Raw genomic sequence first — 22223 nt, 5'->3', positions numbered from 1 at the left:
CTAAAGACCCTGTCTACAAATCCAGTCATACTGGGGTTTAGGGTTTCAAACATGAGCTTTGGGAGGGGCACAGTTCAGTTCATAGCAGTCACCTCTAGGCAGTGGAATCATAAGTGATCTTCATTTTCCTCTTTTTACACTTCTGTACTTTCCAAACTTTCTGCAGTCGTAGGGATTGAGTGAAACTAGATTCTATTTCTAGATTCCATTTATATGAGGTACCTAGAGGAGTCAAATTCATAGAGACAGAAAGTGCAGCGGTGGTTGCCAGGGGCCAGAGGAAGAGCAGAATGGAGAATTAGTGTTGAATGTGTACAGAGTTTCAGATTTTTCGGATGAAGACTTCTGGAGGTGGATGGTGGAGATGGTTGCACAACAATGTGAATGTACTTAATACCACTAAACTGTACACTTAAAAGTAGTTCAGGTGGGGGCGCCTGGGTGACTTAGTCGGTTAACCATCTGCCTTCAGTTCAGGTCATGATCCCAGGGTCCTGGGATCAAGTCCTGAGTCGGGCTCCCTGCTCAGCAGGGAGCCTGCTTCTCCCTCCCCCTCTGCCCCTGCCCCCCTCCTCCCTCATGCTTGCTCCGTCTCTCTCTCTCAAATAAATAAAATCTTTTAAAAAAAATAGTTAAGATGGTAGATTTTATGTTATGTGTACTTTTTACACACACACACACACACACACACACACACACATTCCCAAGACCCTCCATCAGAAAAAAAACCAAAAAACTTCTAAAAAAATAGATGGCTTTTAGAGTTAAAGAGGTGGTTAAGTACTAGTTCTGTGTTGATCTAGTGGTTCTCAAACTTGAATACACATTAGAATTACGCAGGTGGCTTGTTTGACACTCCCTGAGTTCCCGATCCAGTAGGTCTGGGATGGGCCTGAGAATTTGCATTTTTAACAAGCCCCCAGGTGGTTGAGAACCACTGGCTAAGAGCAAGTCTTCATTCCTGGTTTATAAAAATGGAGATGTGAGTCAGATGTGAGGCTTCCGTGAAGATACTGATCCAGAAGCTCTCAGCATCAGCTTTAGTTTCTTTTTAACAAATCGTTCGCTTGCTTTTATTTTCAAATAATTTATTTTTGGATTTTTCCCCCATGGAATAATTATGGTCATTTTACACAAACAGAAATAACTTATTTTTATTTTACTTTATTGTTTTAGTAAGCTGTACGTGGGGCTTGAACTCAGAACCCCAGAGATCGAGTCACATGCTCTAGCCATTGAGCCAGAAATAACTTATTTTTAGAAACATATTAAAGTATTTAAATATGTGACAGGCAATGTAACATTAACTTTGTTTCTTAGATTAGGATTATTTCAGTCCAGTGACTAGACTAGGGTTATCTATTTTTTTTTTTTAAGGATTTTATTTATTTTATTTGACAGAGAGAGACACAGTAAGAGAGGGAACACAAGCAGGAGGAGTGGGAGAGGGAGAAGCAGGCTCCCCGCGGAGCAGGAAGCCCCATGCGGGACTCGATCCCTGGACCCCGGGACCATGACCTGAGCCGAAGGCAGACGCTTAACAACTGAGCCACCCAGGCGCCCCTAGGGTTATCTATTTAATGATCAGCGTTGTTCTTTGTAAATCTGCACATGTACGTATGGCAGGCAGGGTTATATTCTGGTGAAAATAAGGGTTATGGCAATTCCCCTCCCTCCATTCCCTTCTGTAAAAAAAAACGACAAAACCTCTGGGAAACCCTATGTAAATAACTAGGGTAAATATTATTCATACCACTTTAGCTGTTCTTAATTCTCAAAGATTTCCACCTTGTGGCTCTCCATAAGAGCTAACAAGGGAAAAGTGACCCCCTAAACCAGTGTTGTACCGACACTAAATTCTGTAAACATCTCTAGGCCTGGACTGTCCAATATCGTGGCCACTAGCCATATATGGCCATTAGCACTTGAAATGTGACTAGCACCAGTTGGCATATGCTCTAAGTGTAAAGCTCACACCAGATTTTAAAGACTTTGTGTGAAAAAAAGGATGTAAACTATCTCATTAGGTTTATACTAATTACATGTTGAAATGATTAAATAAATATTAAAATATTAAATTAATATATTTATATTAATATTTTCCATTTAGTTCAAAATATTGTTTGGATATTCTGGACCAAATAAAATATATTAAAATTAATTACACTTAAAAACTTTTGGCTACTAGAAAATTTTAAATCAGATATGTGGCTCTCACTGACTCATTTCTGTTGGACAGCTGAGCTTCTCTAGACCTAGGAGTTTAGAAGTGTTGAGTGTGGAGTTGGGGGAGAAAGGAGGGCTCTGTGGCAAAGTCAACGTATGAAACTGAGTTTTAAAGAGCAAGAGGTCTGATATGCGTTATGAATTACCAAGAAATATATATAATATGTAGCATTTCCCAAAGTAGTTTCATTATGGAACCCTGCCATCCTTTTTTGTTTAAAGAACTCCTTTACCTGCAGTCCTACATGGAAAAGACTGTAAAATGCTACTCTGAGCCTATGTTCCCGAAGCTCCTTTCTACAGGCCAGTGCCAATATATTTCTCCTTACTCATGCATACCTTTTTATAGTGATCGGTTTAAAATAATATGCTTCACTTTTCTCAGCAAAAATACCATATAACTAGTTGATTTAAAATTGTAGAATTTTAATTGATGGGATAGTGAGGTTTTTTGCTGTGGGAGAAAATGTTTTAAGATTCTCAATTGCTATCTTTTGGCATGGGAAATGTTTCTAGAAATCAAACCTTCCAAAAATCATGATTCCATCCACAGAGATGAGAAGCAGCACAGGCTTGGGAATTAGAGATTTGAGTTCAGACCTCTGTCTTGCTACTTACAGACTCTGCCATGTTGGACAAGCATCTTACATTCTCTTTAAAAATTGGGGTAATAAGTGCATACCTGCCAGGATTGTGTTGGAAGGGTTAGAACTGTGTGATGTGCCTGGCAGAGGGAAGGCACTTAGTAAATGTTAGCTATTACAATTTTTTTAAAGATTTTATTTATTTGGAAGAGTGAGCAAGCTAGAGAGAGCATGAGTAGGGGAGGAGCAGAGGGAGAAGCAGACTCCCTGCTGAGCAAGGAGCCTGACATGAGGCTCAATCCCAGGACCCTGGGATCATGACCTGAGCCAAAGGCAGACATTGAACTGACTGAGCCACCCAGGCACCCCTGCTGTTACAATTTTTATTACCTCATGTGCCTTGGGATATTAATTAATAGTACAAGGGGCTTAATATTACTGTAAATATCCATACTAGTATATGTTTATTTTCATGCATACTGTTAATGCTTTCTGTAGTTTGGAAAGTTATTTCAGATGTAGGTCTTGCCTTTCTAATAAGATTATCAGCTACTCGAGAGCTGGGACAACATATTATTATATTTGTTTAGCCCTCCAGGACAAGGCTTACCCAATAAATAAATAATCATTGAGTCCAGGCCTCATTGTCATTAGTACGATAAATTATAATGGTACTGCTTAATATATCATGCTATATTAATGTGCTTTCTTAAAGAAAAATTATATGGATATTAAGAGAATCATTAACAGAAGTTGCAAGCTATCATTAGAAGTTTAAGAAAAAGTTGAATAATGACAAACCTTCCTAGAGAAAAAGTTTTACTCAGTGAGGCAAAATCTAAGAACTTAAATATTTAGAGAGGGAAATAGGGTGTTCTTTAGGCAAGACCGTGAAGACATAATGAAGCAAGAAAAAATTATTCTAATTTGTCCAAAAGAATGTCCTGAATAATGGCAAGAATGGAGCTGTGGTTCTGTCCTATCTTTTCTTACTAAGTATAATTGACAGTGTTGCATTATTTTCAGGTGTACAACACAGTGATTCAACAACTCTATTCGTTATGCTGTGTTCATCGCAAGCGTAGCTACCATTCATCACCAGCCAACACTATTACAGTCCCACAATAGACTATATTCCTGATGCTGTACTTTTACTCCCGAGACTTATTCCTGTATCTCCCACTTCCCTTCACGCATCTTGCCCATCCCCCCCACTCACGCCCCTCTGGCACCCACCAGTTTGTTCTCTGTATTTATGGTTCTGTTGCTAGTTTTTTGTTTATTTGTTCGCTTTTTTAGATTCCACATATAAGTGAAATCATATGGTATTTTTCTTTGTCTGACGTTACTTAGCATACTACCTTCTAGGTTCATCCATGTTGTTGTCACAAATGGCAAGATCTCAGTAATATTGTCAAGTGTGCACACGTGTGCATCTGTGTGTGTGTGTGTGTTTATATATCACATCGTCATTCATCTATCAGTGAGCATTTAGATTGCTTCCATATCTTGGTTATTGCAGATAATGATGCAGTGAACATAGGTGTGTTCTCATTTTCTTTGGGTAGTGGGTTGTATGGTATTTCTATTTTTACTTTTTTGAGGAACCTCTGTACTGTTTTCTGTAGTGGTTGTACCAGTTCACATTCCCACAAACAGTTCGTGAGAGTTCCCTTTTCCCCACCTTGCCAACACTTGTTATTTCTTGTCTGTTTTTATACTAGCCATTCTGGCTGGTGTGAAGTGATACCTCATTGTGATTATGGTGTGCATTTGCCTGATGATCAGTGATGTTGAGGATCTTTTCACGTGTCTGTTGGCAGGCTGTATGTTTTCTTTGGAAAAATGTCTATTTGGATGGATCTGTCCTGTTTTAAATGACCAGAAATGATATAAGATATGGTCAAACAAAATGAAAAGTTTTTATCTCTTTCCTGAGGAAAAGGGTTGTGTTGTAGGCACAGATACCTCAGAAGATGGAACTGGGTTCTAAATCATTAGACAGTTTCTCCTAACATTCAGTTCTTGCACATGTGACTGCCACCTTGAGAGTGATGTGGTCTTAAGTAAATAATAGTAATAATTTATTATTATTTTATTATTTAAGGACAATTATTAAAATTATTATTATTATCATTAACCATAGTGAGTTGTCCTGAAAAGTAAATTGAGTCTTTTATTCTTAGACCACTAAAGGCTGTCTATAAGTTACCTGATTCCCTTATTTGAGGGTTCAGTAATCTATAGCTGGATAGCCCAGAAGTGAGTATAGAAAAAGGTATTAATTCAGATGTCATTCAGTTCCAAGCACTCATATAAAAACTAGAAAAGTACATGATTTATTTATGTACCTGTCTTCCACTTTGGATGTTTGGGAGAATGAAGATGTGAATTTTGACTAAGCTTTCCAGAAGATTGTTACATATTTATCAGATGAAATTTGCCTTTGCGTCTCACTCTGGTCCAAGGTTGAGAATTTGATGAGCTTTTCCACTGCAGTTTTAGGCTTTTTAAGTTATAAAATGTATTTCTGTTGTTCTCCACTGAGCATACAAAAAATTAGCTTTACTTGCTCTTTCTTACCCAGGAATTTTTTGATAAGTTTGGTGATACTGAAGACTGTCCTTTCTGCACTGTTGAATCAACAGCTTGCTGCTACCATCCTGTGTATCTGGCAGCACCTTCAGCATCTTTGCATTGCAAAAATTACACCAAACAGTGTTTAGAAATGACCAGTCTGCGCTTAGCAAGTATAAAAATAGCTTGTGGATTATATTCAGATGTTTAGAATCCCATTGTTTGTTACTGGATTGAGTTTATTCACTTCTCATGTTGAACAATGGCCCTGGGCCCTAGCAATGTGCAAGGGCCCTATGGACTGACCCCTAAGAGATCTGTGGATAGAATTGTGGGGAGCATAGACCATGACCTTGGATATGAAAAAAATTGCATGTTATTTTCTTTAGACTCCAGTGAAATTTATCATTTCCTAAATCTGTGAATGAAGGCCACAGACCATAGTGGTTATTAACAGTGCGTGGGAATTTGTTACTAGTAGAAATATTTTTTTATCGCCTTATGTTTACAGATATCTGGAAAGATTACTGTCTTCTAAATGACAGTAGTTACTAGACTCACCACTAAATCTTGTATATGAACACATTGACAAAGAATCACATATACAACCTTATCACAATTTTTAAATACCTTCTATAAATGTATTTTTTAATAAATGCATTTTTAAAAATCCTACATATATTATGCACCTTGAAATATTACTCTGCAAAGGGACCCATAGGCTTCACCAGACAGCCAAAGGCACACAGAGGGTCAAGAACCCTTGTCCTTCCTTTGGGAGATTTCTTCTCACAGCCACATCTGGTACCTGTCAGGAGTTGTGGGGTAAACTGCCTCAACTTCTCTCATCACTTACTGGGGTTAATTTTAACTGATGAGCCACGGGTCCTTCATCTCACTTCAGTGAGCACCTGTCCTAAAATTGCCAGCTTGGAGAATGCTTTTCCGGAAATAAGAAGGTTTTTTGATCATGGATCTACTAGTTATGGTCTTTTTTTTTTTTTGTAAGAATATTCATATATGCTTTATATTTTATTGTTATTATTTTTAAAATGTTTTTCAGAACAAAGTTTTCCCTCTTAGCCATTTTAAGTACAGTTCTGTGGCATTAAGACATTCACAATATTGTGCAACTTTCACCACCATCCTTCTCCAGAACTTTCTCATCTTCTCCAACTGAAACTCTGTTCCTTATGGTCTTTTGATAGGAATAAGTATAAATATAAATTCTCTTCACATGGCATTTCTTAGGGTTTACAAAAGATTTTACACCAGATAGAAGTTTATGTCTCTCTTTTTTTTTTAAGATTTTATTTATTTATTTGACAGAGAGATGAGAGACAGCGAGAGAGGGAACACAAGCAGGGGCAGAGGGAGAGGGAGAAGCAGGCTCCCCGCTGAGCAGGGAGCCCGATGCGGGGCTGGATTCCAGGACCCTGGGATCATGACCTGAGCCGAAGGCAGATGTTTAACCGACTGAGCCACCCAGGCGCCCTGAAGTTTATGTCTCTTAAATGGAATATAGAAAGATGAGATTAATTCAACTTTAAAATTTTTTGTAGAAACTGAAATCTTGTTTGGAATAATATGCTACATGTATATTCATATTCTTTCTTACGTCATTTTTAAAAAATATTTCTTCATTTTGGATTTTTTTAATTATTTTTTTAAATCAGGCTCCATACCCAACATGGAGCTTAAACTCGGGATCCTGAGATCAAGAGTCACACGCTCTACCGACTAAGTCAGCCAAGCGCCCCTTAAATCATTTTTAAGCTTAAAAAATGTTTCTCTCATTTTCTTCTCCTTAAATAATTGCTTTTGTGCACACATCTTCCTTGTGAGTCCACTTTTACAAGAGGGGACCCTGGACATCTCTTGCTTGGTACCATCATTGACTTCGTAAAATGGAATTTTGTTTGTTAATATTGTTAGTTTTTATAGGGCTTGTTTTTCTTGGAACATACCATAAAACCAAAATATTTTGAATGTTACTCATTGAGAGAGAGCAGTGAGAGTCAAGAGTTTGCATAATAACTTTAACCAGATTGCTAATAAATATTTTTTGCTTATAACTACTGCCCCTTCAAAGTATCTTTTAAAAGCAGTCCTATACATAGAGACAATAATACATACAAACTACCCTGACGGATAGCAATAGTGTCCTATTATATTTGAGGAAATATAGAGAAAGATTCATTAGTTTTTATTTTAATAGCTTAATTATTACCACACTGTATTTTAGTGAATTCTTAACTGTGGGTTGGGAAAGCAAACAGCCGTCCCTTTTACTCTTTGCTGTGACTGGTACTGTATAATAATACCTGTTGTTTTCAAAAGTAGAAAAAGTCACATTGGTAGGGTTTTTGCTTTTACTTCATTTAAAATGTTCTCTGGAAGAAGTCCCCTTTCCCTGAGGAAGAACACAAATGACTTAGATACATTTCCATTTCATTTAAAAAAAGATCTCAGATTTTTCTGAATAAAACTAAAGTCAGAAAAATATCAGCACAGTTTCTGTTTATCATTCAGGTATTTTGTTTTTATAAAGAGGATGCAAGTATGACTTGCTTTTGGTGCTTCTAGTTTTTAATTCCTACTCCTAAAAGTTTTGCTAACGTGTTTTTGGTTGTCATCTTCATGGGTGGTTAGTTTCAACATTGGCATTGCTTCCTCTCGCTAGGTCAGTGTGTCGTTGGAGCTGAGTCCCTAAATGACCGTTTTTAGTGGAAGAAAGTAGTAAATGTGGTAATCTGTGATTAAAACAGAAACTCACCTTTTATTTGGAAGTAAATTACAAGAATTCTTTAACTGAAACAATCGTGTAACCAGAGAGAACTGACTCATCTTTTTAATACATATTATTCTACATACTGAAGTACTGTGATTTATCACAAAGATAGATTCAATTTCATTTTACTTAATATTTAATAGCAATCAGGCTAGCAGCATTTCTTTGTATCATTTGTCAATCATTTCCTGTATATTGTTTTCCATAATCTTGTTCAGTCACTCTTTTTTTTTTTTTTTTTTTTCAGTCACTCTTAAAACGCAGTAAATTATAAAAACATTTTTGGCAGGGCATCTGTTTTTTTCCTACATTATAGAGTAGGTTTTTTTTCCTGTAAAGTCCAGTGTTGGTGCCCTCAAAAAGCCATACATGGCTGTAGCAGAGACTCTTCGACTTAGACTTTTACTTCTGAGTCTTTTAATGAACGCAATTATTATTAATATAGTAAATTACTGTGCTGGGGTGCCTGGGTGGCTCAGTCGTTAAGTGTCTGCCTTCGGCTCAGGTCATGATCCCAGGGTCCTGGGGTCGAACCCCACATCAGGCTCCCTGCTCCGTGGGAAGCCTGCTTCTCCCTCTCTCACTCCCCCTGCTTGTGTTCCCTCTCTCACTGTGTCTCTCTCTGTCAAATAAATAAATGAAATCTTTAAAAAATAAAAATTAAATTACTGTGCTAAAGATTTGGGGACTCCAAGGGATTATTTTATATTTATGTTTAGTACATAAATCCCTGTTTGAGGGAGGTTTATTTAATACTAAATAGATTATTATGGGAGGATACGCAATCTTGCCCTATGAATCTTAGAAAATGACACTTCCTTATGCCTGAGGGATGGAGTCATCTGATCTGGAGCAGAGATGGAGAGTCAGCTGACTTCTCATGGCTTTTTTTTCCCAACAGGAATGCCTGGCTAGATGCATAAGGGCCCAGCGTAAGGCTGCAAGTCCTGGGCGATGGATGCCCAGCCCTGCATCCCAAATCCTGTGCATTATGATGTGGAAAAGTGCTCGTGTGTAGCCTAGCTGCCTGTTTTTGGAAACTAAATAATAAGGAACTGACATCACCCTTAGAAAAGTTAGACCAAAATCTTAGTAAAGTAATTCAATAGAGTAAGAGACATTTACTAGGCACATTTATATCAGGCGTTGCACTAAACTCTAATAATACAAAGATGGAAAAAACTGCCCCAGCTTTCATGGAACTTGTAAGCTAACGAGGGGATCAGAAAAACACAGTTTGTCATACACCTGTCAGATGCTAGTAACACGTCAGACATGCTCTGGGGATACAAATGAGTGAACAACTAATATTACTTGGGGATTAAAAATAGAGGTAGTGTAATTTTACTCAAAGCCTTAAAAAATAAACAGGCATCATTAGTTGACCACTTGGAGGTGAGTGGGGAGGTCTTTTTGTCTTCTCAAAAAGGTGCAAAGCCAAAGAATTTAAAAAGTGATGTAGTAATTTTGAGGGATATCAAATGGTCAAGATGGCAAAGAGCCAGTCTTGGTGGGTAGAGGTTCAAAGTGAAACTAGAACCTATTGCAATGAGCCAGTATTTCCAGTTCACTGATGTCAAAAAACCATGCAGTCTAAAAGTTGCTCAGCTTTGAGATGGTGACTTACTTATATTTACATTCGAATACATTGCTCTTCATCAGTATTCTCAAAGCACTCTAGACTCTTTTTACTTAAATTTGGGCTGTGCTTTAGTTGAGAGCAAAAGATAGGCGTAATGAAGATAATCATAGAGAGCATTGACTGATCAGTGTCAAAAGACATGGTTGTGGCTTTTAGAATTCTAGCTAGAGACTCTGAAGGACCGCCCAAGGTTGTCAGAGAAGGATTCACAGAGGTAGATTCAAGCTAAATTTTGAATAATGGATGGGATTTGAATAGATTATGGAAGAGGAAGAGGAGCATTTCAGGTAAGAAGATTGTCTCCTGGGGGCAGGAGAGTGGCAGTTGGGCTAGAATAGGGTGTAGGGGAATAGCGGGAAATGACTATTTAATTCTAGGCTTAAATAGAATTATTTTCCACTTTGGATTGTTCTTGCATAGGAATAACCTCGTCTCCAAAATAAGCATACTTTCTTGGAAAACCGAAGTAGGTTTTAGGGAAAAGGGAATGAGCACACTTTCCCTGGTGTGCCTGATCCTGTTGGAGGTTTTGCCATCTTATGGCCAACATACTGGAAAGGGTGATAGATTCATTTAGAAAAATGTTCACTGACAACAATGAGATATCACCTCATACCTGTTAGAATGGCTATTATAAAAAGACAAGAGGTGTCTGACTGGCTCAGTCAGTAGAGCATGTGATTCTTGATCTCGGGGTTGTGATTTCGAGCCCCATGTTGGGTGTAGAGATTACTGAAAAATACAGTCTTAAAAAAAAAAAAAGATGTTGGCAGGGAGGTGGACAAAAGGGAACCCTAGTGCACTTTGGTGGAAACGTAAATTGGTGCAGCCAATATGGGGAACAGTATGGAGGATGCTCAAAAAATTAAAAATAGAGCCGCTATATGATCTAGCAATCCCACTTCTAGATATATATAGGAAGGAAATGAAATCACTGTCTCAAAGAGACATCTGCATCCTCCCTGTTCTTTGCAGCATTATTCACAATAGCTAAGATATAGAAACAACCTAAGTGTCTGTCAGTGGATAAATGGATAAAAAAATTGTTTTACACACACACATAACACACACGTATATACAATGGAATATTACTCAACCCTAAGAAAGAAAGAAACCCTGCCATTTGTGACAACATGGATGAACATTGAGGACATAAGCATAAGCCAAGTGAAATAAGTCAGACAAAGATCAACAAATACTATATGGTCTCACTTACAGGCAGAATCTGAAAGAGTCAAACTTGCGAAAACTAGTAGACTGGTGGTTGCCAGAAGCTGGGGGCTGGGAAATGGGGAGATGTTGGTCAGAGGGTACAGACTTTCAGTTATAAGATGAATAAGTTCTGGGGACCTAATGCATAACATGGTGACCGTAGTGTATTGTATACTTGAAATTTGTTAAGACAGTAGATTTTGAATATTTTCACCACATAAAAAATTGGTAACTATGTGAGGTGATGGAGGTGTTAACTAACCTTATTGGGGTGATCATTTCACTTTATACATATATATCAAAACATTACACTGTATACCTTAAACTTAAACTTAAATCTCAATGAAGCTGAGGGTAAGGAAGAAATTTTTTAAATGTTCATTGAGCTCCCATTATGGGCCAGGTGCTATTCTGGGTGCTGAGGTTTATCGGTGAAGCTGGTGGAGCTGACTTTCTAATGTAAATATAAGTAAATGTAGTCAGGAGGGGAAGGAAGAAATAAAGGAATTATTTGATGGCAAGGAGTGGAAAGAGTGATACTGAAGGTGGTCTAGAGTAATACACTCCCAAATAAGATTTCACCTATGACATTTTCCTTCAGTCAAATTACCAAAAAACTGAACCCTGCCTCTGAGTTTGAAGAGTAAGGAGCCTCAATTTGTGTCTCTGAGCTGACCTGAGGCCATTGTTTGCAGGGCCCACCTGACAAGTTCTCCAATTTGCCTGAAATTTGCCTGAGTATGTGTTATAGCACGAGGGAAAGAGTGACCTACCTCAGGGGGTCACGGAGAAAACCCCACAGCAACCCCAGATTCCTGGTGAATCTTCTGGAAGAGACTGGGGAAACAGGATTCCATATTTGATTTGTTTGGTGGGTTTTTGTTTTGTTTTGATTTGATTTGTTTTGTTTGGTGTACTATATTTCCTTTTAGGCTTTTTTTCTTTGTATGTATTTTTTAAATTTTTAATTCCAGTGTAGTTAACATATGATGTTATATTAGTTTTAGTGTAGCAGGATTCCATGTTTTCAGTAACCAACTTTATATTATTTTGAATCTATCCTAGACATAGTAGTTCATTCATACCTATTTCAGTATTGATCTCTAAAAGATATGTGGGTATTTTTTTAATATAACCCTAGTTTCGGGGCACCTGGGTGGCTCAGTCGGTTATGCATCTGCCTTCAGCTTAGGTCATGATCCCAGGGTCCTGGGATTGAGCCCTGCATCAGGCTCCCTGCTCAGCCAGGAGCCTTCTTCCCCCTCTCCCTCTGCCTGCCATTCCCCCTGCTTGTGCGCTCTCTCGCTCTCTCTCTCTCTGACAAATAAATAAATAAAATCTTTAAAAAAAAAACCCAATTTCATTATTACATCTGAAAATCTAAATAGTATATATATCTCCCATCAGGAATTATGAAATTTCAATGTTGATTGTCTCTAGGAAATTGTAAATTTGTCAGGATTAATCTAGAATTATGTGAGTAATTATGCAAGGTCTTTGGGCACACAGTCCTTGTATAAGACGCAGCTGTGCTATATTTAAACCCTGGATATTTATTCACTATTTCTTATACTTACTTATCTGCGGTTTGCTGGGGATATGCAAATGAATATGACAAGATCCCTGCTTCTGAGGGTAGCACTATAATACTGTCTTATATTGTTAATTTCTAGATGATAGTCCATTAGTAACATTTAAATTTGAAGTCAGTCTAGTCTGTTAGCCCACTATAATTTTTTTTTAAGATTTTATTTATTTATTTGACAGAGAGATAGGGAGAGCAGAAACATAAGCAGGGGGAATGGGAGAGGGAGACGCAGGCTTCCCGCCGAGCAGGGAGCCCGATGTGGGGCTCGATCCCAGGATCCTGGGACCATGGCCTGAGCTGAAGGCAGACGCTTAACAACTGAGCCACCCAGGTGCCCCTAGCCCACTATAATTGAGCCATAACTTAATACTCATAGCTCTTTCCCACTCTGAGCTACACAGTGTGAGTTAAGAGCAGCCTCCATTGCTGCAGGGTTTCGCTACTTTCAGAGTTTGGTGCCTCTTGAACCATCCCGGCTCTGAATCTAGATTCAGCAGACTTTTGGGACTCAGCCAATACTCTCTTTTGACGCCCTCCTTTGTTTAGACCTGGGACCCCCCACCCTGGCACACAATTGGCAACTGAGATTGAAGGAAGATGAAGAAGAAAGGCCTGGAAAGATTTTCCACAGGACCATCTTTGCATCAGTCAGACAATGTGTGCACAGGTCTTCCATCTATAGATTCCTAGTGGATCTTAAGATTTTTTTTAATATTTTTATTTTTTTAAGATTTTATTTATTTGAGAGAGAAAGAATGAGAGAGAGAGAGCATGAGGGGGGAGGGTGAGAGGGAGAAGCATACTCCCCACTGAGCAGGGAGCCCGATATGGGACTCGATCCCGGGACTCTGAGATCACGACCTGAGCCGAAGGCAGTCGCTTAACCAACTGAGCCACCCAGGTACCCCTGTTTTGAGAGGTCTTTAGCAAACATGTTTAGCACAATTTTTATGAGCCCTGAAGTTTTTCAGTGTGTATATTTCTGGACAGTTTTAGAATCTGTCAGTTTCTCAAACTTGAGAACTCAGACCACCTGAGATTATTTTCTCAGACCCCAGTTTGAGAAACACTGATTTGTGTGGTTAATGATTCTATAGTCCGTAAACTTAAGGTTATTGTCACTGTGTTGGAATTTATCTTAAAGAAGTCTGATTTTTTTTTTAAGATTTTTTTATTTATTTGAGAAAGAGAGACAGATAGTAAGAGAGAGAGCACGAGTGGGGAGGAGAGGGAGAAGCAGGCTCCCCACTGAGGAGGGAGCCCAATGCAGGACTCGATCCTAGGACCCTGGGATCATGACCTGAGCCGTAGGCAGACGCTTAACTGACTGAGCCACCCAGGTGCCCCAGAAGTTTGATATGTTTGTCAAACTATATTTATCACTATTCTGTCGCTTGCTAAAATAATCATGAATGCCTTGCTATCTACGGATCCTTGGGTTTTCATTTTCAGATTGACCACTGGTGATGATCATTCTTTCACAACACAGGGCAAACCACTGCATTCTGGGAGTTGGATAAGTTAAATGGTTTTCAAACTTTTCTCCTAGTTGAATAAGAATTGAGTCGCTGAGATGAAGGGGAGAAGTGGGAGTATCAGAGTGTCTCTCTGACCAACAGGCCTTCAAGAAAGCTCCTGGACACCTTGGAGAATCCTAGGTCGCCAGGGAACAAAGTTTAAAAATCATAGCTGTGGCTCTTAATTTCATTTAGAGATGGAAAAATGGGCCCTGAGAGATTGGAGCTTGTCGGTAACACACAGTAGTTAGGTCAATGTCAGATATCTAAAACAAGCCCTTGGTTTCCAAATTCAGTGTTCTCCCCCATACGTCCCCAGTCTCTATAAAGCCTTGCCAAAATTGGCCCTGACCCCCTGAGGTTGGCCACTCTTCCCCCCATGGTATAGCACATTGTGTAGCCAGCTGGATCGCTTATTATGTGAGGTTTATTTCTGCCCTACCTTATTCTAAGTAGGAATTAAAGCAGCTTTAAGGCCTTCAAATTCTGCATTTTGTGAGTTGAACCAAGGCCCAGCATCTTTTCTGATGGAGGAATTTTTTAATTCCCAAGTTTTTCTTCTAATAATATTTCTTAGTCTTTTCTATCTTCTCTTCATTGCTGCTAGAAAGCTATAGCCAATGACAAAATGCCGGAAGTTCTTTGTTGAATAATAACAGAAAAACTCAGAGCCCATCATGTTAAGTTTGACCCTTCTTATTGCAAATGGGTATAATTGTGAAAATATCATCATGTTTTTTTTTCTAGTAAAATGTTCTATTATGTCACCAAAAAAAAAAAAAAAAAAAGCCCAGGGGCTTCACCTGAAGAAGCTTGAAAACCCCTGCCAAAAACTCTTAGCACTTGTCACATTACATTGTAATAAACTATTGAATGTCTCTCTTCCCGAAGAAAGTGAGTACCTTAAAGTAACCTTTAAGGTTACTGAAAGGTTACTTAAAGTACCTTCAGGAACCATGCCAGAAGGTTTCACACTGTGTTGCAATTATAAAATTTAACAGCGGGTAACAATCACAATAGAGTAAAAGGAGTAAGTGAGAATACTTTATATCTTAGTAGACTAACAGTTACTTGCCCTGGGTAAGTGGCTATTCTATGGCATAGCTTTTTGATCATGACACACATTGGAAAACCATTTGCTAAAACACAATAATTCACTTTTCAGCATTGCTTTGACAGTCCTACAAAAAATATTAGGTGTGTTTACATTTTTTTTTACATTTTATGTCACACTCATTTGATAGTCCCAGCCTTAACACAGTACCTGGCACATAGTAGGTGCTAAATGTTTACTAAATGAGTAATGAATATTGTTTTCATCCACTGACCAACTTTATTAAAGATTGGAATTAAAGAAGCAGCTTTCCTCTTTCCCTAAGCTATTCTTCAGGGTAGAAAACAAAAGGAGGCAAGGCGCCTGGGTGGCTCAGATGTTAAGCGTCTGCCTTCGGCTCAGGTCATGGGCCCAGGGTCCTGGGATCGAGCCCTGCATCGGGCTTCCTGCTCTGCAGGAAGCCTGCTTCTCACTCTCCCACTCACCTTTCTTCCAAAACCTTAAACATGACTATAGGGCCAAGATGGAGAAATGGGGACTGGATTTACCTTCCTGCATAAAAAAAGTTAAAAGTTAAAATAGGATAAAATATATTAAACAGTGGCTTTGAGACATGGGAAATCAGGCAGCATGGACAGGGACTCCTGAGAAATGGCAAATGGATGAGGTGAGCCCTATATTGCCCCAGCATACTGTCTGGAGAAAGTTGCCACACCACAGCCTAGGGAATGGGACGCCAGATGGAGTCTGATCATCTTCCAGGGTTGAGCTGATGTGGCTGGTAGGTGAAAGTGGCTAAAACACATGGCAGAGTACCAGAGAGGAGAGCGCTGCCCAGAGAGAAAACCCCTGAGTCCTCAGCTGATGACTGGTCAGTACCTGGAGTGTGGGGGAGAGACCCAAGTCCTGGGAGAGAACCACCCAAAAGGATTAGAGGAAACAATACTCAGAGCACAATTTTTGTGAGCCTGAAGTTTTTCAGTGTGTATATTTCTGAATGACTCTAGAATCTGTTAATGTTTCTCAAACTTGGGAACTCAGACCACCCAAGATTATATTCTCAGACCCAAGTTTGAGCAACATTGCTTTGTGTGGTTAATGATTCTATAGTCAGTAAACCTAAGGTTATTGTCACTGTGTTGGAATCTATCTTAAACAAGCTTTTTTTTTTTTTAAAGACTTCACCTATTTATTTGAGAGAGAGAGAGTGCACGAGTAGGGGGGAAGAGCAGAGTGAGAGGGAGAAGCAGACTACCCACTGAGTGGTGAGCAGGGAGGCCCATGTGGGGCTGACCCCAGGGACCCTGAGACCACAATCTGAGCCGAAGGCAGTTGCCCAACTGACTGAGCCACCCAGGCGCCCCTTAAAGAAGTTTGATATGTCAAATCAAACAGTATTTATCCAGGACAGAAATGGTTTGTGTTCCTACTTGTGAGAGTGCAGAAATCCTTGTAATTCATGAGACATCAAGTGAAGTACTCATCAAGTGAAGAGTATTGTCTCAGAATAGGACAAAATTAGCCCTAAAGATTGACAAAACTTAAAAGCAAGCCTCAAGAGGATCAAATGATTTATAAGTAACTTAATTGAGGGGTGCCTGACAGTTAAGCATCTGGCTCTTGGTCTCAGCTCAGGTCATGATCTCAGGGTCATGGTATCAAGCCCCACATCAGGCTCTGCACTGGGTGTGGAGTCCGCTTGGGATTCTTTCTCTCCTGCTCCCTCTGCCCCTCCCCCTACTCCCTCTCTCTCTAAAATAAATAAATAAATCTTAAAAAAAAAAAAATAAGTAACTTAATTGTGTCCTAGACAAAATTTAAGAATATCTATAGGGATACAAAAATATCCAGTACTCAATAACATAAAATTAACAATGTCTGGCATCCAATAAAAATTTATCAGATATGCGGGACGCCTGGGTGGCTCAGTTGGTTAAGTGACTGCCTTCGGCTCAGGTCATGATCCTGGAGTCCTGGGATCGAGTCCCGCATCGGGCTCCCTGCTTGGCAGGGAGTCTGCTTCTCCCTCCTCTCATGCTCTCTCTCTATCATTCTCTCTCTCTCTCTCTCAATAAATAAATAAAAATCTTTAAAAAAAAAAATTATCAGATATGCAAAGCATCAGGAAAATACCACCAGTAATGAAGAGGAAAAAAAAAAATCAATTAATTGAAACAGACCCAGGCATGATACAAATGATAGAATTAGTGGAGAAGGATATTAAAAATTTATCGCTAGTTTTCTTAAGTTCAAGAAGGTAGAGGAAAGATTGAACATACTATAATGTACACAATGTTCTGTACCTTTTTCCTTTTTTTTAACTTTTTTTAAGTTTTTTTTTTTTTTTTGAGAGAGAGAACACAAGTGGGGAGGAGGGACAGAGGGAGAGGGAGAAGCAGACTCTCCGCTGAGTAGGGAACCCAATGCCAGACTCGATCCTAGGACCCTGGGATCACGACCTAAGGCGAAGGCAGACGCTTAACCAACTGAGCCACCCAGGCGCCACGGTATCTTTTACTTTTGACCGTGTATCTTTCCAAGTCAGTTTGTATAAAGCTTCCCCATTGTTTTTTTTTTTTTAAAGGATGTTGCAGTCTTTTTTTTTTTTTAATGATTTTATTTATTTATTCATGAGCGACAGAGGTGGGGAGAGAGAGAGAGAGAGAGAAGCAGAGGGAGAAGCAGGCTCCCAAGGAGCAGGGAGCCCAATGCGGGACTCGATCCCAGGACCCTGGGATCATGACCTGAGCCGAAGGCAGACGCTTAACCATCTGAGCCACCCAGGCGCCCTTCCCCATTGTTTTTAATGGCTATGTGGGTAAACCAACCTGATTTAACAAGTCTCTCATTAGGACATCTAGGGTTTTTTTTTTAATATTTTACAAGTTATAATTTATATACCATAAAATTCACCCTTTTAAAGTGTACAGTTCAGTGATTTAATTCCAGAACATTTTCATTATCCCCAAAAAGAAACCCCATACCCATGACATCTAGGTCTTTTACAGTCTTTTGCTAAAGGCAATAATGCTGCACTGGATATTCTCATACACATATATTTACACACATGGGCAAGAATATCTGTAGGACACGTACCTGGAAATATTTGCTAAGTAGAGTGATTTGTGCACCTAAAATTTTGGAAGGTACTGCTAAATTATCCTCCCCAGAGGTTATGGAGTATACACTCTTACTAGCAAGGTATAAAAGTTCCCATTTCCCCACTTACTGATCAGCATAGTCCTTCACCAAAGCTTTTTATCTTTGCCAGTCTGATAATAGTATCTCACTGAAATTTTAATTTATATTTCTCTTATTCAAAGTGAGGTTGATTATTTTTATATGTTTAAGGGCTACTTTCCTTTTTTAATGAATGATTGTTCATACCCTTCAGTTTTCTGCAGGATAACTTTTTCTTGGTTATAGGAGCTCTTAATGTATTAGGGAGAAAAGCCTTTTGTGATATAAATTGGGAGTATTTTTCTCACTTAGATTTTTTGGACTTTTTTTAGCCTTTGACTTTGTTTATAGTTTTTTTCCTTTACCATGCAGAATTTTAAGAATTTGTCATCAGATTTGTCAATCTTTTATACTTCTGTATCTTTTGACAGACTTTCCCTACTCCAAGATTATAAAAAAACAGTATCTCGGGGCACCTGGCTGGCTCAGTTGGAGGAATATGTGACTATGCTATGTACTTATTATGCTAGTACATTAAGGTTCCCCTCCCCTCACTGCCCCCATTTAACTGTTTGATTGATCTAGAATTTATTTTTGTGTAAGATGTAAAGTATGGATCCACCATATTTTCTCCATACAGCTAACATCTTTCCGCCACTGATTTAAAATGTCATTTTTATACTGTGTCCTCTTGATTAAAAGCTATTATTAAACGTGTTGACTTGGATAAGGACAATTTCATAGTAGCTTTAATTTTTTTTTTTTAAGAGTGGTAATCAGAGGGCACCAGGGTGACTCAATCAGTTAAGCTTCCGACTTTTGATCTCAGCTCAGGTCTTGATCTCAGAGTCGTGAGTTCAAGCCCCATGTTGGGCATGGAGCCTACTTAAAAAAAAAAAAAAAGTGGTAATCAGGTGTCTGGGGTAGTGTTTTCTGACCTCTTGGGATGCCTATCAGGATTCTGTAAGAACTGCAGTCTCCCTCCCTCTGTGACAAATCCTACTGTCATTAAGCTGCTGTTACTGAGGGGAATGTGTCTCGCTCAAGTGTGCTGAGCCAAGAAGTAGTTTTTAACCACTGATCTAAAGGTTTTCCCTAAGAGGGAAAAAGAGGGGGACTCCTCTTTCCCACGTTATAAATTTCATTTGTGGCGAGAGGCCCACTTAGTGATTCCAGGGTTGTTACTTTCAGGAGAAAAGAGTCTCAGCAAGGAAAGGGAGAACCTTTCCAAAGAGAACTGAACTCTTCACTTTTGAAGTCATTAGTTTCTGATCCTCAGTTTGTCTTCCCATTTCCGAATTGTCAGTTTCTACACCTCTCCTTTGGTAAGTTGATTTTGGTGGACGGTGTGTCCTCCTGGGGAAAAGAACTGCTGGATTAGGTGGAGGATGACTAATGTTTTGGCCAGACGTAGAGCTGGAGACATAGGGATAGGAGTCATCTCTTTTAATTTGAAACTGTTTAAAGTCAGAAAAGAGGGGCGCCTGGGTGGCTCGGTCGGTCAGGCGTCTGCCTTTGGCTCAGGTCGTGATCCCGGGGTCCTGGGATCGAGCCCCACATCGGGCTCCCTGCTCAGCGGAAAGCCTGCTTCTCCCTCTCCCACTCCCCCTGCTTGTGTTCCTGCTCTCATTATCTCTCTCTGGGTCAAATAAATAAATAAAATCTTAAAAAATAATAATAATAAATAAAGTCAGAAAAGAGTATCGCCCTTTAAAAAGTAGAATTCTCAGGGTACCCCTGACTATAAAGGTTCATGGAGTTCTACCCAAAGGGGGCTAGAGGCAGAGACCTGTCTGGTAGGACAGATGCCACTGACTGGGACAGACATCCCCGGGGGGTGTTTTGTCAACTGTTTGAGCAGCCTGTTCGGTTTGATAGGGGAGGGTCCACAATGGCTGTTAATTTAATCCAGTATTATAAAATTGTTCTCTTACTTGTGCTACTCAAGGAGTGGCTTGTCAACTTCAAACTTTGGCAAATGATCTCTGTGCTTGAAAGTCCCAGTGGCGGTGACACCTTGGTAGAGTGACTGGTGCTGACTTCCTCTCTCAGTGTGTTAACCCTTGGGTGTCTCCTCTGCTAGAGGAGCTCATACAGGTGTAAAATAGTGAGGGAAGCTGGGATAGTTGTGAAAGGTGGTTTTGGTACAGGCTAGTTTTCACTTACATTTTTCTTAGTTTGTTCCAGAAACTGTTCAACACTCTAAAAAATAATTTACAAAGGATATAATGGAACTCCATTTCAAAAGTCACATCAGAGTAAAGAAATAATATCCACTTTATGGGCTTGGTAATATGTCGAAATTGCCCAATTTATTCCATGTGATTGTGATATCTGGGAGACAAGCTCATGGCACAATAATGAGCTGTGGGCTGATGCAATTCTGCCGTATTAAGTATCAGGATTTAAGGGAAGCCCTTCCCACAGACTTCTATATATCTACTTAATTATAGTTTCCTCGCTTTCCCTTCCTGTGACATTTTCACTCCTCAAAAGTACTGTCGTGCTAGCATGTTCCTTTATAACTACACATCTGAGTCCTCAAAGCAGATTTCACCTGGTCTGCTGCCCCTTTCACAGTTTTAGCCTGGAAGTTACCCTTGGATCAGCTTTCCCCCTCTTCTTCTTCGTGTCCCACCAAGTCATCTCACCTCTCCACCAGAGTTCCACTTCTCATCACCCCAAGCCATTCAGCAACTGCACGAATTCACCCCCTCCCAACGGGAAGGTCTCACATCAGGGGATACTTACCCCTTCCAGACCCTTCCTGGAGGAAGCAAGTTTCCTTCCATGTGGCAGGAGCCAGTTTTATATTTGTTTGGCCTTGTGACTGATAGGATGGGGAGTTTGGGGGAACTGGAGAGGAGATGACAGTTTTAACCAAGAAAAAACATTGAGTAGAAATTATCCCTTCTGCCTTCTTCGGGCGTGTCCCTCTTCTGGGCATCTCTTCAGGATTTCATTCCTCCGTCCAACTGCCGTTCACAACTGCCCTTTCCAACTGCTCCAGAACTCTTGGCCCCGGCATTCCGTGATGTAAATTATTCCACGCATGGCTCGAAATGGGTGCGAAGCAGTGTTGCCAGGTGTCGGATCACTAGTGTAAGTTTACCGGATCTCGGGGGAGGGAGGAGAAAGGGGGAGAACTGCTCTTGGAACTTGTCCAGTTGTTATTGTTTCAGCCAGAGCACAGTAATCAAGCTGGCTGAGCTTGATGCTGTCGGTAGCTGGGGAGAGAGGGAGCTTGGGGCCCGGAGCTGGGGGAAGTTGGGGGTTGAGATTTTCTACTTTAAAGAGTCTAGCGATGGGATATAGATTGTTTGGAATCAAACAGTTGGTGGTGCTGCTGCCTGGGGAGGAACCTGGGACCTCTGGGGCCAAGCCTGAGGCAGAACTGCTTGGGGCTATGGTGTCTCCTCTGTCTCAAAAAGTAGGGAGAACCGGCTTTTTCTGTTGTTGTAAAGAGAGCCAAAATATGGCAAGAAATCCAGATTGCTCACCATGTTTGGAAACAGTCAGCCATAAAACGCAACAGTCCTCTGCATACGTGAGATTTTTTTTCTAAAACAAAAATATTATTTCTCCCCCTTTTTCATGATACATTTTGTGGAAGTGGCTGTTCCTGGTTTACAGTCCCTTTGGGGAATCTGTGTGGGAAGGGTTGCTGCCAGCTATCTTCGATTTATCTAGATTCCTTTTTGACTTGTAAGTTAAGGATTTGCATTCAATAAAAACAATTTAAATTGAATATTTAGTCTCTTGAATGACCACAAAATTTTAAAAATCCCATTAAAAACAAGCAGGTTAGAGAAAAAAACGTACATGAATTACACAGTTACTTATCTAGGAAAG

General features: G+C 39.8%; 1 protein-coding gene across 5 annotated transcripts in view; it reads left to right on the top strand.

Annotated features, from left to right (window-relative positions):
• The window catches only part of BICRAL (BRD4 interacting chromatin remodeling complex associated protein like), a 72302-nt gene that overhangs the window by 13179 nt on the left and 36900 nt on the right, over window positions 1–22223 (top strand). Inside the window, exon 2 of one of the 5 annotated variants that reach the window (XM_027600847.2) lies at window positions 21327–21473. The exons of 1 other annotated variant lie outside the window; for it this stretch is intronic. The gene's annotated coding sequence lies outside the window, so the exon portion shown is untranslated. Of the gene's footprint in view, window positions 1–21123; window positions 21474–21792; window positions 21802–22017; window positions 22077–22223 lie in introns of those variants that run through there. 3 more of the 5 variants (XM_027600851.2, XM_027600850.2, XM_027600849.2) reach the window with 3 other exon arrangements.

This window comes from Zalophus californianus, chromosome 7 (genome assembly GCF_009762305.2).
Source record: "Zalophus californianus isolate mZalCal1 chromosome 7, mZalCal1.pri.v2, whole genome shotgun sequence".
Taxonomy (NCBI): Eukaryota; Metazoa; Chordata; class Mammalia; order Carnivora; family Otariidae; genus Zalophus; species Zalophus californianus.
Note: the sequence above shows the minus strand (reverse complement) of the source record. Positions and strands in the feature narration are given on the sequence as shown.